The following is a 15055-nucleotide window of genomic DNA, read 5'->3' on the forward strand; positions in this document are numbered from 1 at the left end:
CAAATCAACCTCACATGCTAAATCACTTGGACAAAGTAGATTAGATGCATAAAACTATTAGAAACCAAGCTCACATGTTAGGATCAAAACGGTGTTTGCATTCTCTTACAACGAATCGTAGTCTTGTCCAATTAGCCATCGTAGTCCTTAGTAAAGGCCGTTATTGCAACGGGCAAGGGTGGGTGTTTTATTAACGAACTTCCTATCACGTACTTTCGACAAAGAACTCAAATCTCATTTATGGTTCACAAATTTCTTTGAATTTGGTGGCGACTGTAAGGTTTATATACCTATTATTAGACTCCTCTAATAATGAACTAATTAACTTTTTAATTATTTGTTCTTTAGATCTAGTGCATGCATAACAAAATAAAAGATTTATAACAAAATAATGTCCCTTACATTGTAAATTTCGGTTTATGGGCACAAGTAAGGTCTCCTACCTTCACTTGGTCTTGAGCTATGATGAGTAATAGGATGATCCTCCAAAGACTTCAAGTATAGAAGCCACTCCTCTTGATTGCACCCAAGATTATCTCTTATCTCTACTAAATAATATGTGCTAGATATTTGTTTAGTAGTTTACCTTAAAATTGATTACTAATACTCATATATTACACTAATAATATTAGTAATTTCTATGAACAATTTGAATCAAAAATCTCATGTTTTGATAAAGAAGAAAATGAGTATGTGAGAGGTTTTTGCATGTTATGAACATAAGCATATTTTGAGAATAAGATGGAGTAAAATAAGAAGAACAAAATTGATGCTCTCAAATGCTACACCAACTGTCCAAAAATGCTCTCTTGTAGCATTTTATGGTCTTGTCTTATCTCACATGCAATACTCTAATTATTTGTAGGTAGTAGGCTTTTAGAAAAGTGTTGTCATAAGTTGTTGGAATATCTTTCCAACAACTAAATGACAAAACCAAAAAAATCCACCATCTTCACATGTTGGACGGTACTCATGTACCTATATGGGTCCATTTTTGTCTTATAATATTTGTCCCACAAATGCTTATAAGTCTTATGATTAATTATCTTACATAATTGAATATTAATTTGATCATACAACAATTATGTGACAAATTAATAAACATAAATTCACTCAACTTATTGAGTAATATTTTACCATTATATCAACATATAATGGGTCCCATAATAGCTAGTTAGTTAAATTTACAACCTCTTGTAAATGTAAGTAACTAATTACCTCTACCTCAAAATATTTATAAAACCTCAACATATTTTAGTAAATTAACATATTAATTCACTAAATAGGATCTTATTTAATCACATTATAATAAGATACATATTTCCTCTCATAAATATAAATTGTTCATATTTAAGGAATTAATCAACTTATATCGACATACAATTAATTAACTTTACTGATAAGGGCATCATCCTTTAGGTGTGACCTTAAGGGATCAACTGACCACCACCGTCCCACGACAGTAACGTCAAACTCTAGCAAGCCAATCGTTACCGATTAATGTTGATCAGTTGACTATATAATGAATCATCCCTTACCTATTCTTTATATGAGATTTAATTATGATATTAAATCATGTGATCGCACTATTGTTGAGGACACATTTTCCAACAATCTCCCACTTGTCCGAGAGAAGTGTGCGTCACCAATTCTCTTGCCCTATTACAATCTCCCACTTAATGTAAGGTGCCTTGCAGGTCGTACTTACACTTGATCATATCTTGAGTGGTTTCCTCGATCCGGAGAGTAACTGTCTGACCGGAATTATCTACCATAAATATCTTCCGAGCGTGGCCACGCATTTCCAGTTAACTACTCCTCGAGTGGCCTTGAGATTTCAAACAACCCTGACAAGGGGTGGACAATTCCTATCGCCCTATTCCCTTTGTTCAGCCACAGTCCATCATGACCCAAAATATACCCAGTTTGACCTCATTTACGAAATCGTAGAGTATAAATTAAAGCTAATTAGAAGTTGTGCCAACTTGGGCGAATAGTCTCTAGTCAAAAGAATTGGCTCATAAGAATACTATAGTAGCTCTTGCCACGACCAGGCGTTATGAATTACCAGAACTCTATAAGCGGTCACTGCCCGACAGAGTGTTCCATACAGTCTGCCTATGTGATCGACTAGTCATCCCATATGACTCTATGGCACTTGAACTTGCCATCAATCGCATCACACTCAAGTCACTTCGAGACGTCACCTCATATAAGTAACTAGGGGCGAATACCATGTCAATCCAGTTCACTTTAATGGGGTTCAATTTGTCTCTACAACCCATTTGGATATGACAAGGTAGTGGGTGAGTTTAATGAAACTCAAACGATAAATGCGATTATCATATATGAATAGTCAATACACTATTACTACTTCATATTTTATAATCTTTAGTGTATTATTAACACTATTTAAAATGCAATACAAGCTTGGCAAGTGGATATACCCGATATCAATATATTCCAACTTTATTAATTGCTATATCCTTCCATTCAATGTCATCTCTAATGACATGAATTTATCTAAGTATATGTCTAGACATCTTACTAGACTTGCGCTCTTTAACTTGAAAGATGCTCCCACTGTTATCGCATAACATGTGACAAAATCATTTGTAGAGAGATTCAGCCTTAATCCCTACATTGACGATTTTATCACAATTTACATAGATTCCTTTTTGTAGAATTTGAAATGCACGAAACTAAAACACTTTTCTTAGTTTCTTACTCCTTAGTCAATAAAGCAGCCTAGGATTTCGACAAATCCCTTTTGGTTTGGAAACTAAAGTTTGTGCAACCCTTCAACACCTAACTTAGTTTATCATCCAAACATATGAACAAGTCTTCAATTGTTCTTTAAGGCTTTCTCAAGCCATATCATGGGAATTATCTTATTATTGACTCATCATGCCCTAGGCATATATCACATCATGACATGTATATCTGTTGGCATACATGATCATTCTAATGGCGGAAACATTAGTAAATGATTTCATGTAGTCAATAACTTAATAGGTTCAGTAAACGACAATGACTCCATCATAGTAATTCCATTTTCATCATCATGAATAACCCATTCAACCTTGTTGATGTACAACAGATACGAAAGATCTTATCATCATAAGACTCTTAACCCTATGCCAATATACTCTCACATAGATTTGGTAATCTAAAGTATATTGCACCTTTTCCTAGTCTCCCAATCACTCTTGACAGAAGAGAGCATTGGTACATTATTCTCAATAAGTAATATGTTATCAACATATAAGACATGGGGAAATGATTCTGGCTCCCACTTAACTTCATGTATAATCATGATTCTTCAATCATGTGAATGAAACAATTCACTATTATCACATGAACGAAAAGTATAATCCTTTAATGCTAGCTTAAGACTGTCTTGTAATCACTTAAGATAGCTACGCATAATATGTTAGGATTCTTAGATCTTTATCTAAGGTTTTGTGTTTCAAACACTTCCTTCTCTAAATTCCCATTTTAGAAAAGCGAATTTTTATTTATCATTTTTCATTAAAAAGAAATACGGCAATTCCTAACATAATTTATTTTGATCAACATCTTCATGTCAATCTTATGCATTTGAATACTCTGGAGCTCTATTTACCTTTAAGGAGACCCTCACTTTAAAGTAAATCTATTCTTGAGTAACAATTTTCGGATTGTAATGCAATGGCTCGTATGTAACAAGGTCGATTTGGAATAAGGCCATAATACCATTACTTTCACAAAGCAATATTTTAACAAATAAGATATGTGCGCTAAACTCCCACTGAACTATACTTCCATTCTATCTTTATAGATTACAGTTTTATTACTTTCACAAAATAACTCATTAACTATAAGACATGTTTGTAACGATCTCATCTACTCCCACTCTATCTCTTAGAAATACCTCTATCTTCTTAAGAGATAGCTTTGTGAGTTACAAACATATATATGGTGGAGTATTAGGAGTTTATCTAGACTATGTATTAGCTTTCAAAAGGCCATCCCCAACATGGCAGTTTGATTCATGTAATATACGAGTCTTATCCATGTCATTTGTTTAATAGACTCTCTATTCTAGGTATCTCATGGTTGACCATCCGTTTAGAATTACTTGTCCGTTTTGGATTGCAAATTCCCAAAATTGAGTTCAACAACTCAAACCAACTCATATTAGTTTGATCTTATGGGTAGTGACACTAGGTCATAATCCATCTTTAATAAATCAAATTTATTACTTAGATCTTTGCCACTACGATCGGATCGTAATGCTTTAGTCTTTTCTTCAATTGGTTCTCTACACCATTTAGAAATTTCTCAAATTTCTCAAATGCTTCACTTTATATTTGATTAAGTAAATATACCCATATCTACTTAAATCATCGGTAAAAGTGACGAAGTAGTAATAAATTCTCCTTGTGGTGATGCTCATTAGAACACATACATCGACATGTATTAGTCCCAACAAATCACTTGCTCATGTCCCTTTACCACTAAAGGAAGTACAAATCATATTGCAAAGGAGACGAGATTCGCATATTCCATATGATTGAAAATCAAATGGTTCATTAAATCCAGTCGACACTAGCTTTTAATGCGTTTCTTATTTATGTAACCTAATTGAAAAAGCCAAATGTACAAATCATTTGGATTACTAGTTATGAGTCTTTTGGATCGTATTATGTAGATATCTTTTCTTGAGTTGTTAGTGTCTAAAACATGAATATCATTAAGATAAGTGACATGGTTCACATCCATGTCTATTTTTTTAACAAAATACAACAATTGTTTTTGATGGCAAAATAAAAATCCTTTCATGTATCACATAGAAATGGAAATAATGTTTTAGACTAAGTGGGTACATAATAACAATTATGTAAATTACAACTCAAAGTTATTAGCTAAAACAAGTACATAAGTCCCGCTTGAAGTGGCGGCTACCATAGCTCCATTTCCTTGTCGGAGATTCATATCACTCTTGTTTAGCTTTTCCACATTTCCAAGTCCCACTTGGAGTAACAAGCCCAACTTTGATATCTTCCAAATACTTGGGGCAATTTCGCCTCCAATGGCCCATGACATTACAATAATGACATTCCTTATAGGATTTGGCACCCTTCTTGGTTTTGGTTTTGATAGTCCCACTATCCATTTCCAATTCATAATCAGGTTTGAGTTTTTCGCCCATTTTTGCCTTCCCTTTATAAATACCAATACTCCTTTCATTTGCAAGGACACTCTTGCTAGAACTCCCACTGAATTTAACATTTCTCGTTGTTTCTTCAAACAAGGATGCCTTGGGTTTTGTATGTTTTTCTTCACAAGATTTTCTTTCCAAGGTGGTGGGCAATAATATTGGAGTGAGTGGAGTGGAGGTGGTAAAGAAGCAAAAATTTCCATCCTGACCAATGCCAACGCGTAATTCTCTATTCGTATCATTGTCATACTCGGAGCATTTTTCATTAAATGATTGGAGCCATGTTTCAACGGTGATTGGTGTAGGAGTATTAGATGAATTCATTGCGTATTATTGGCCGGGTTATTTTCTCACTCGGAGTTTTACTTTTCGGTTACTTGTCGTTAGGAGCACCTAGACCAAAAAAATATTTATAACTTCACAAACAACTCTACTATTAGTAAAGAGGCAAGTAAAGGTCGGATCCCAAGGGACGGGTATTGATGTAGGATTTTCGATTGCAAGTAGCGGTGTCTAGGGGTGTCACGATTTGGGTTGAGATGAGAAGATCACTAAATTAAATAGCAATAAAAGTAAACAAGCAAGATGATTAAAAAGGGATGTAAACAATTGATTAAAAACACTAGGGTGTCATGGGGTCATAGGGGATTCATGGGAATTGATCATACAAACATATTCTCAAATTATAAGCAAGCAATTATTGTTGTGATAGATCGAGTTGGTTTATATCTTACAATCCTAGGAAGGTTTGGGTCCCGGAGCTGAATCGATTAGATTGTACAACACCTACAAGTCGACTTAATCCTCCCTACTCAACTATATGCATGGTCTAATGAGACTCGAGTTGGTCTATGTCTTACAAGTCTCATTGAAAAGGTAAGTGATGGGTAAAAAATGAAAGGATTCATAGGCTCGCATTTCATCAAACATAACATGTGCATAAGTTGAGATCACAACAAGCAAGCAAATAAACTATGAAAACATATTAAATTAAGCATGAATCATTCCCCATGTTGGTTTTCCCTAATTACCCATTAACCCTAGTTAAGGAAACTACTCACTCATTATCAAGTTTGACATGTTAACAAGGTTGTCAATCACATTAACAAAGCAAAACATGATGAATAAATGAAGATGATTAACAATAATTAAAAAGGGATTAAGAGAATTATACCTACTAATAATTTCAATAATAAAGCAAAGAATAATAGAAGTACTTTATGATTGATTGAAAGGTTGTCAATCTCCCAATAATAACCCAAATAATCTTCAATTACCCAAAATAAAAGATGAACAAAAGAAAGAATAAGGAAATGAGATTTGTATTAATATTTGATTAAAAGTTGATTACAAGATTAAGAAGAGATTAGAATGATATAAACTACACTAAGGATTGATATGAAGAACATGATTATCTAATTAGACTAATGGGGTATTTATAGTGGGGATTAGGTACACAAATTAGGGTTTACAAAGGGCTTAAATGACGATTAAGTCCTTGAGGAATCGCTCCTCTCAAAAGAGATGCCGGTCTCCTTTTTGCCGGTCTTTCATAAATATGCGCATCTTTCATGGAGCATGAAGAAAGGACGTATGGGGCTGTAAGGGAATCCGAGCGTCCAAGGTGTCGGGACGAGCGGATTGCCTGGCTGCTGGACGAGCGGATTGCTTGGCCGAACGTCTTCTTTGGGTGGACAGGCGGATTGTCTCACAGCTCCCTTTTCTTCTTTTCTTCTTCCAATAATCCTCGGGGATTTAGTCGGGGATGCAAGGATTTCTTCATCATTGCCCATCTACTATAATATGTACAAAGACCTTCTAGTCTTGTCTTCTCTTTGATGCTTGGTCATTAGATTCGATCAATTTAGCTCCATTTTGCCATGAAAATGCAAGGTTTGCACTCCTCTCCTACCAAGGAAACAAAACCTCAAAGAATATGCAAAACAAAGGACTAAAGATAGTAAATGACCCAATTATGCACTAAAAAGCATAGGAACGAGGCTAATTCAAGGACTAAATATGCTCAAATAATGGTCACATCAAATATCCCCAAACCGAACCTTTGCTCGTCCCGAGTAAAGAGGTGACTAAACTAGGACCGTTATTTAAACTAACCTAATAGCATAGCCGATATGAGACAATTAGCGGGTCTCACTCCGCACCTTCAACTCAAAACAAGACAACCATGAGGTAGGATGCCTTCTTGCAAGGCAAGGTGGGTCTTGCCAAAATGGCGACACATCCAAACATTAAAGCACACAAAATCAAGTAATGGATGCATCTACAAAAGAATAGCCACTTTCCTCATCTAAGTGGCGGAAATTATCTACATGGGAAGCAATTCAAGGGTACACACTCCTTCATAGATGCAATTTCTTCAAACTACTAAGCCTAGAAGGATACCAATAAATCACCTCCGAGTTGTGTTAAGCTAGGGTACCTTTGTCCTCAATCGTTAAATGCTTTTGTCAAGAATAGACTCCCTATGGCGTTAGAAACACTGGAGGATCGCGGAATTCCCTTTCTTGCCTAGACAAGAAGAAGGGTCGTCCCCTCTCTACCATGCACAAAAATGGATACGATGGATAAAGGGATCGATAGTATTTAAGTTTCATTTGGGAGTTTGCTTTTGTTGTTTGTTTTTCCCCCCAATTTCTTGTGGCATATAACATTTGAGAACAATTTCTTGCCATTTCTTTTGATTTTTGGCAATTCAATACTTGACAACTTTTTCAACTTTTTGCATTTTCTTTTGAACATTTTCAAAGTCACCCCATATGTAGTGAGGGTGCCTTATTTTTGAAGCTTTAGGAGTCTATTTTTGCTCCTCTTTTCTTTTGTTGCAAATTTGCAAACTTTATTTCACTTTTCATTTCATTTCTTTGAACTCAAATTTGAACAATTTCTTTTTGTGCCCATTCCATTTGATGACAAAAATGTATGCTAGAACATGGATGGATGATGGTTGCATGGTTTCAAGGGTCACCTTGGAATAAACGGTAGCCAAGGAGTTATCACACCACAAGGTACTCTTGACTAGGCTTTAATCCATGGGTCAAAGGATACTAGTATGACACATCCTAAGGTGTTTTACAAGTATTCTAACAAGCAAAGTCTTAAGAAGAAAAAGCATCTACTAAGGCCTATATACACTTGTCAAGCTTCCCAAGTAGACGGTTTCACAAAATTTTTCTAACATGCAAACTACATGCCATAATGCAACTAACATATATACATTCTAATGCATATGCTTCTACCAACTAGTATGCCAAGTAATCTAAATGCAAGTCCTAAATTCACATTGTTTATACCGCATCAATCAAAATAAAGCCACATAGTCATTAACATAAAGAGGAAAAAGGAGATTGGAAAGATCATACCATGCGGTCTTCTATATCCTCATGTCTCGGATGTGGCGTAGTCGATCAATGTGAACAAGGATGAACAAACACAATATATACAACAATATATACAAGACTACACTACAAAGGAAATGAACTTGTTTTTGGATTTTCAATTTTTTAATTTTTTTGGATTTTTCGAAATTTTTTGATTTTTTTTGGATTTTTGAATAAAAGTCAAGTTAGAATTTCCCATCCCCACACTAGTATGGGCATTGTCCTTAATGGCCAATACGATAGGAAATTATGCAAGCATGATGCATGATTTATAAACTAAATGCAAACTATACTAAGCTACACTACATGATGCATAGGTTTTTGGTATGGCGGAGAGCGTAATTTAGATTACCTTCCGATGCGTATGCATGTACTTCCCCAAACCAAAATAGACATTATTTCTAATGTCTTGAATTTCGGGTAGTTCATGCACACGGAATGCAATGCATGAAATTACAAATTGTTATTTTGAATTTTTTAAATGGGAACAATAAAAAGAGCACCTTAATGGGGCCAAGGTGCTAGTCCTCCATGTTTCTAGGACTCCACAACAAATGATCAAAATATAATAAAGAAAACAAAAGAAGTAGACAAACCATAAGAGGGGCGAAAGAGTGTAGAAGCCTCCAAGGTTTGCTAATCCTCCATCATATCATCATTATCATCATCTTCCTCCATAGAAGTGGAATCATCTCCACTCCTACTTTCACTTCCTTGCTCTTCCTCACTTTCTTCTCCTTCCTCATCTTGAGCTTCTTCTTCTTCAACATTCTCTTGAACCTCTTGTTCTTCACCTTCTTCATCAACACCCTCATCAACAATCTCCTCTCCACCCGGTCTTCCACCACTAGAGGTGCTAGGAAAGAAAACTTCCCTATCCGCCCAACTAGGCAAAGGACATGATGGGTCAAGAAGTCCTTGCCGAGCTAGATGTAGGAGAGGCGGATATTGGGCCTTGTAAGCATCCACTCTATCATTGTAAGCTTGCTTGTGCATTTCCCTCATGAGTAGAGTCAAGTAATCATTTCCTACCTCGACATCCTTTGGTTGGAACTCGTGATACTCAAATGGGTAGGGTGGTGTGACAATGGAGGAGGAGGGCTCTTCAATCTCGCCTCTTTGTTGTCGAATAATGTACGCGGTCTCCTCGGAGAGTGGAAGAAGGTAGTTGGGTTGGTGAACACTCAATCGGCAAATATTTGAAGGCAAAGTGAAGGACCTAGCTTCTTTGGTTAACCACCCATATTTGGTGTCAAGAGGAGCATGTTTGACCCATGTAAACTTGTGAATCATGGTGTCCATATCAATGAGATGGCCTCCTTTGACCGCCACATAGGTGTTGTCTTTGTTGAAGTTTGGGTCAAAGTGCTTGGCCAAATAGGTAACTAGACCTCCACTCACAATAAAAGCGGTGTCCTCTTTACCACAATCGACATTAAGCCATCTTTCAACCAAAAGTCTTAGAGCATTATATGGCTTAGTATATTCCCTTCCTAGGTTCAAGGCCGACTCAAGAAGAACAAAATCGAGCTTGGTAAGATGATTAGTATCGTTTCTTTCTATCAAAGTATTCCCAATGACCTTATGCACACTCTAATGCCCGGATGGTGGACAAATAGAGCATGACAATCATGAAAGCGCACAAATTTCCTTTCGGAGATTGCCTCCCAAAGAGGAGCGGGGTCATACTTTTCGGGGATCTTTTCATAGCATGGGGTATCACTAAGGCCCAAAATCTTACTCAATTCACTAAAAGTGATTCGTCTACTTACATTTGCAAGACGAAACTCGATGCGGGTTCTAGTTTCCACCCTTGTAACTTTCAAGGAACTCGAAAATTCCAATGTGAGGGAGGGGTATGTCAATTCTTTCATGGTAAATAATTTACCCAATCCCATGGCCTCAAAGAAGGTTTTGGTTTGTTCAAGAACACCCAACTTTGTCAAAGCATCTTAACAAATAAATTTTGTAGGCAAAATGGTCTTCTTAGCAAAGAGAACAAATTTATCCCTATGAGAGTCGGAAATGAAAATTACCTCCGGATAATTAGATAATTGCTCAATGACCGGAGTTGTTGATGTTGTAGCTTCCATAGGGGGACCTTGTTGAACCTATAACCTTGCCTCATGAACTACCAATGCCTTAGACAATTGTTTTGCTTGAAGTGCTTGTTGCCTTTTTGAAAGTGTCTTCTTTGGAGGTGCCTTGTTACCTCCTTTTGTTCTTGCCATTGTTGATTACACCAAGGAAAGATTGAAATCTTCAATTTTTAGTTATGCCTAAATCGATTTAAGATGAAAGGATATTGCTTTGTATCTTAAAAAAAATCGACTCAAAGGTTGAAGATTTTGGTGTTTGAATGGATTGTTGTTGTAAAAGGAGTGATTAATTGTTGTTGGGAGGAAGTTTGGATTTGATTTTGTTGAATTTGGTTGAGGAAATCTTGTTTTGTTGACGTGGAGGATGAGGGTTTTTGGGGTTTTTGTGTTGAGGGTAGTGTTTGAATGAAGAAGAAATGAAAATGAATGAGGGAGTAAGGGTTTAAAAGCCCCCTTAATTTTGAAAAACAACAGCAGGGACGAGCGGATTGGTGTCTGGGACGCTCGAATTCTGCGCGATTTTCTTCAGGAAAAGACGCTATGGGACGAGCGTCTTTGTGCGAAGACGAGCGGATTCCCCAATGTGAGACGAGCGGATTCCTTAAAAGACGCTCTGATTCTGTTACAGGGTGTTTCTTTAAAAATCAACAGCATAAAGACGAGCGTCTTCTCTGCAAGACGAGCGTCTTGTTTCAGACGAGCGGATTCTTCACTGGGACGCTCGGATTCTGTGACAGACCATTTTCTTGAATTGCACAGCTCTGCCAGACGAGCGTTTGGTGGTGTAGGACGCTCGGATTCATCAGGACAAGCGGATTCCCTTAAAAGACGCTCGGATTCCCTTAAAAGACGCTCGGATTCATCCCCGTCCACACGGATTAAGGTCCATCCGTGGGTTCTGCATAACCCGTATCATTTCCATCCTTCAATTCTTGTGTTCTTCATTGTGGGGGTACTACAAAGGCATGAATAGCCTAGGCAATTGATATCCCCACACTAAGTCAAAACACTACACATCAATAAAATCATAAGTCCCTCCCTCACTTCTCTCAAAATGATGAATATTTTGATCAAGGCACAAAAATACAAATCCAAAAATGACAAAAATGCAATGTAAAAATTGAAATGCAAGTTAGGGAGTTAGAATATTTACAAATGGTGGTTTAGAGAGGACTCCACCAAACTCTCATCCAATGTGAGATGTCAAGGGGGCATGTTCAAGGTGTTGTTGATGTTACTCAACACCTTGAAGAAGTAGTCGAAAGCTTGTTCATTGTCATGATAAAGATCCTCAATCGGTCTTTGCACTTGTTGTTCTCCGTGATGGTCTTGGTTCATAGCATTACCAATATAGGGATTGAATATCCCTTCGAACTCATCATCCCAAAGACCGCAAACTTCGTCTACTTGATCATTAAAAATTTCTTGAGTTGATAGAGACAACTCTCCTTCCTTCTTGTCTTGGCCAATGAGGCCATCTTCTTCACTTGTCATGGGTGAGCTTTTCAAGCTCTCTTTGTTGTTATTCTCTTGCTCTTTTGATGGAGCATTATCAACTTTCTTTTTCCATTGGAATTCCGACTTCTTCCTATCATCCTTCCGGCTATAGTGATCAATCATGAAGCATGGTTCATGCAAACGGGGAGCCCTCATGGTCTTGTCAAGATTGAAAGTTATGCTTTCGTCTCCCACTTCTAGAGTAAGCTCTCCGTGCTTCACATCTATTACCGCACCCGCGGTGTGCAAGAAAGGTCTACCGAGAATAATCGGAATATTAGAGTCTTCTTCCATGTCAACATTGACAAAGTTCACCGGGATGAAAAATTTCCCAACTCTCACGGGAACATCTTCCCATATCCCTAACGGTGTCTTCGTCGATCTATCGGCCATTTAGAGTGTGATGTTGGTATATTTAAGCTCTCCCATCCCTAGTCTTTTACTAACCGAATACGGCATAACACTCACGCTTGCTCCTAGATCACACAAAGCCTTGTTGATCATGGTGTCGCCAATGGTACACGGTATTGAGAAGCTTCCCGGGTCTTTAAGTTTCGGAGGTGAACTCCCTTGAAGGATTGCACTACTCACCTTAGTGAAGGCGATAGTTTCAAGCTTCCGGATTGACTTCTTTTTCGTAAGGATGTCCTTCATGTACTTTGCATAGGCCGGCACATGATTGATTAATTCCGTGAAAGGAATCGAGACTTCCAAATTCTTCACAATTTCCATAAATTTCCCAAGTTGGTCATCAAATTTGGGCTTGGCTTGACGACTTGGGAATGGAAGTCTAATCATGATGGGCTCTTTCTCATTGGCCTTTGTTGGGGTTGGTGTCCTTAACAGTTAGTGCAAGGACTTATAAACCTCTAAAAGGATCAAAGGGCATACTTTGGTATTATTATCAGTTGATCCACGTTTATCAATAACGGTTGGCTTGCTAGATAAGTTTGACGTTATTGTCATACGGATGGCGGTGATCATTTGGTCCCTAAAAAGTCACACCTATAGGATACGTTTGAGAGACGTGAAAAGTATGGAAATACAGTCATGTAGATGCCAAAAATTGACTAACCGGTTAGTAGGAGTTATTTGACTAGTAATTAGTCAAATATGTGATGTTGAGATGTTATATTTAATACGGATTAAATATCATGGGCTAAAGCGAATTAACTTGAGTTAATTCGTAAAATTAAATATAAACGATTTATATTTAATTAAATGTATGTTGAATATAATTATACAATACTGTTTTGTCGGACACGTATTAATAATTCAGCTAACCCGTATTATTAGCTGATGCCTTAATTTCCGATAACCGATAACAGTTTATAATATAAACCCGTCATATACATTTAAGCATTTGGTGAGCTGGACCTCGAGCTAAAATTAAGAGGAAGTGGAAGCCCACTTCCCCATGCATGCATTCGGTTAACCAAACAAAAGGAGAGACTCCTCTCCTTTTGACCTAGACAATTTCATTTGCGAGAAAAACTAGGGTTTTGAAGAGTATTCTTCTACGTTTGAGATCTCTCATCTCGACAAAACTCACATCAGTTCTCCCTATATTGCAAGGCAATCGGAGAACACTGTTCTAGCACAAGGGCATATCTCGGACAAAGTCTTGGGTGTAACGATTAGGAGGAAATCTGCTTTGATTTCTGTTCTTTACGCCGCAATTTAAAGGACCCGAGGTTGATTTCTTATTCCTTATCGTTTTTATGTTTTATGACAATATTCACATGTAAATTTTACGTTATAGTCCTACAATTAAAGGGGTAGTATACGGATATTAACCCACAAGTGGTATAGGCGAGGCCACGTGAATTTTTCATGTGTTTTTCATAAAACGTTTTTGAAACGATGATTTTACGCTTGAAAACCGTGCCTAGTATACACGGCAGAAATTTTTTAAACCGTGTCATGTATTACACGGTAATTTCATGATTTTCGTTTTGGTTTTTGCATATTGTTGTTTTATACAGAGATTATAACAATATGTCATGTTTTGTAAATTGTCAAATTTGTTTTGATGCGATTTTGATCGAATTTGCAATTGTTTTTGTCTCGAAATATGTTTTCACGAGGGTTTTGAATTTTCCAGAGATTTTTGCACTCGATCGACTATATTTTTGTTCGATCGAGTGGCTTTTCTGTATATTTTTGTTCGATCGAGTCCCTGCTTTGTACTTTCGATCGACCTGTTCAAAACTTTTTGCTTGATCGAGTCCTTTTGCATCGATGCTTTCAAAACCCCTCTGCTCGATCGAGTTGTCCTCGTACTCGATCGAGTAGTTTTCTTGATATAGGTACTCGATCGACCACCAGTTTAGTCGATCGAGCACCTCCTGATTAGCATACCCCTCGATCGACTTGCAGTTCAGTTGATCGAGCACTCCTAATCCCTCGATCGAGCACTTGTGTCCCTGGATCGAGGGATTTAAATCTTTCTTGACTTTGAAAATTTGTTTCTTTTGATTTAAATTTTCTTTTGGCTTCAATATGTACTTTATACGGATATAGTACACTCGCTATGATTGTGAAACAGTTCACACACGTACCATTAAGTTATTTTAAAGCGTTTTAAAGTAACGGATTGTAATGGATTAAAATTAAATGATAGAACCGGTTTTATCACATGAATTTTAATCATTAAAAGGTGGTTTGGATAAATTTAACATAATTACGGAATTATGTCACGAATGAATATTTTTAGTTGATGCATTTTTATTTATCGTTTAATTTATGAATGCCGTGAATGCCTTTTAATTACGTATTTATTTTTACAAGCGGTTGTAACTTAGTGTGGCCTTAGTAGAACGTGTTACCGTAATGATGGAACACGGTCTTGGTTGTAT

Source organism: Silene latifolia, chromosome 4 (genome assembly GCF_048544455.1).
Source record: "Silene latifolia isolate original U9 population chromosome 4, ASM4854445v1, whole genome shotgun sequence".
Taxonomy (NCBI): Eukaryota; Viridiplantae; Streptophyta; class Magnoliopsida; order Caryophyllales; family Caryophyllaceae; genus Silene; species Silene latifolia.